Source organism: Penaeus japonicus, unplaced genomic scaffold (assembly GCF_977035675.1).
Source record: "Penaeus japonicus unplaced genomic scaffold, GWHDUDI00000001_assembly GWHDUDI00000012, whole genome shotgun sequence".
Lineage (NCBI taxonomy): Eukaryota > Metazoa > Arthropoda > Malacostraca > Decapoda > Penaeidae > Penaeus > Penaeus japonicus.
The window spans coordinates 46,610,359-46,612,858 of record NW_028234414.1 but is presented as its reverse complement, the minus strand read 5'-3'; positions in this window follow the sequence as shown (position 1 = coordinate 46,612,858).

The window sequence follows — 2,500 nt, the reverse complement described above, 5'->3', positions numbered from 1 at the left end:
CACATACATACATACATACATACACACACACACGAATTTATATATATATATATATATATATATATATATATATATATATATATAAAATCAAAATATAATTCCATATAAAACGGCACGCTCGCAAAAGGAGTACCATCAAATTAAATGCAAATACACGATATCATTATTGATAATGATGTCATCGGAAAAGAGGGGGGGGGGGAGAAGGAGGAGGAAAAATGGCATTTTTAGAAAAACAAACAAACAAGCCATTGTATTCATCACTATTTACCCCTTTCTTCTCCCCCCCCTTCCTTATCCATTACTCTAACACCCCATCCCCCTCCTTTTCCTTCTCTCTATCACCCCATTCCCTACTTCTTCCCTCTTCTCCTCTTCTTATCCTACTTCTTCCCTCTCCCTTCTCCCTCTCTTCACACCCTGTTCCTCTCCCCCTTTTCCTCCTCTACCGACTTAACCACTATCTCCTCTCACCCTCCCTTCACCCCCTATCTTTCCTCTTCCCTCTCACTCCCTTCACTCCCTATCTTTCCCCTTCCCTCTCACTCCCTTCACTCCCTCCTATCTCTCTTTCCTCCCCCCTCCTTTCGCACCCTATCTTTCCTCTCCAAACCCCCATTCTCCTACCCCCACCTTACCCCCACCCCCACCCCACCCTCACCACGAGTTCTGTAAATACCATTAGGCAAAACGTATAGTCGGATTCTGTTGTCAGCCTTTGAAATTGCAACCCCCCTCCCCCCCCACCTTTCTTCACCTCCCTCTCCCCTCCCCCTTTACCTTTACCTCTTCCCTCATTCTCCTTTCCCCTCCTTTTTCCTTCATTCTCCTGGAACTCTCTCTCTTTCCTCATTCTCTCTCTCCCTCTCCACTTTCCCCTCCTCCCTCTCTCTTTCTCTCTCACTCTCTCTTTCCCTCTTCTCTCTCCTACTGTCTTCCTCCTTTCTCTCTCTTCCCTTTCCGTCGCCCTTCACTCTCTCTCTCTTATCCCCTTCCCTCTCCCTCTTCTCCCTCTCTATGTAGTTCCTCATTCTGCCTCTCCCTCTCCCTCCTCCCTATCCCTTTCCCTCCATCTCCCATCTCTCTCCCTTCTCCTCTTCCCTCTCCCCACTTCCCTCTCCCGCCTCTCACTCCTCTCCCTCTCCGTCCAGATTTCCTCCTCCTTCTCCTCCTCCCTCTAACCTTCACCCTCACCCTCTTCCTCTCTCTTTCCCTCATCCTTCTTTCCCTCATCCCCTACCCTCCCTCAACCTCCCACCTCTTTCAATTCCCTCCTCCCTCCTACCTTCCCCTCTTCCTCTCCCCTCCATCATTCTTTCCTCCCTCCACCTCCTCCTCCTCTTCCTCTTCCTACTCCCTCCTCCCCTCTTCCTCTCTCCTTCTCCCCCTCTCCCCTCCATCACTCTTTCCTCCCTCCTCCTCTTCCTCCTACTCCTACTCCTACTTCCTCCCCCCCTCTTCCTTTGTCCCCCTCCTCCTCCCCCCCCCTTCTCCTTTCCCCGCCAACAGTCACTCCGCCATTAATGCAACGCAGCTCCCGTGCCACCCCAACCCCCCACCCCCTCACCCCCCTTTGTCAGCGATAATTGGCGGCGCAGCTCACTGGATTTATCTAATTATTAGCGACATGATCCTCTTGTTTGCATACAATTGCCGATTCTACGCGACGTCGGCGTTCGGAAAGCAATGGGAATTATTGCGCGGACGCTTCCGGTGTGCGGGGGTGGGGGGGGGGGGGGAGTGGGGGGTCCTCAGGGGGGGTTAGGGGGATAAGTTGGGGGGTCTTGAGGCGAGGGGAGGATGGGGGGAGGGTGGGGGGTGGGGGAGGGGGGGTAAGTATGGGAAGGGGGTTGGGTAGGGGGAGTGGGAGGTTGGAAGGGATCGGGGATTGGGGAGTGGGTAGGGGGATGGGTAGGGGGAGGGGGGAATGGGTAGCGGGAGGGGGAATAGGGAATGGGTAGCGGGAGGGTGTGAGGGGGAGTGGGTAGGGAAGGGGGTGAGGGGGGAATGGGTAGGGACGAATGGTTTGGGAGAATGGGTAGGGGTAGGGGGGAATGGGGAGTGGATAGGAGTAGGAAGGAAGGGAGAGAGGAAGGGGGAGGGATGAGGCATAATGGGGAGAAGAAGGGGGAAGGAGGAAGGGAGAAAAAAAAGAACGAAGGAGTGGTAGAGGAAAAGTAGAAATGAGATGGAGGGGGAGAGGGGAGGAGGAAAGGTAGATGAAAAATAGAAAGGGAGAAGAATAACACAAGAAAAAGGGAGAGAGGAGAAAAAAAATGACGGCGATGGGAGACACTGCACAAAAAACTCAAACATGGGAAAAAAAATAAATAAAAAATAAAATAACAATAAAAATAAAATAAATAAATAAATAGATAAAAATAAATAAATATAACGATAATCGGCAAACTTATTCATTCTAAATTAATCTTACAAACTGTTACGTAATGTATCTTGCGGGGGAAACGGAAACTGCAAGCACTCGCCTAATACAAGCATT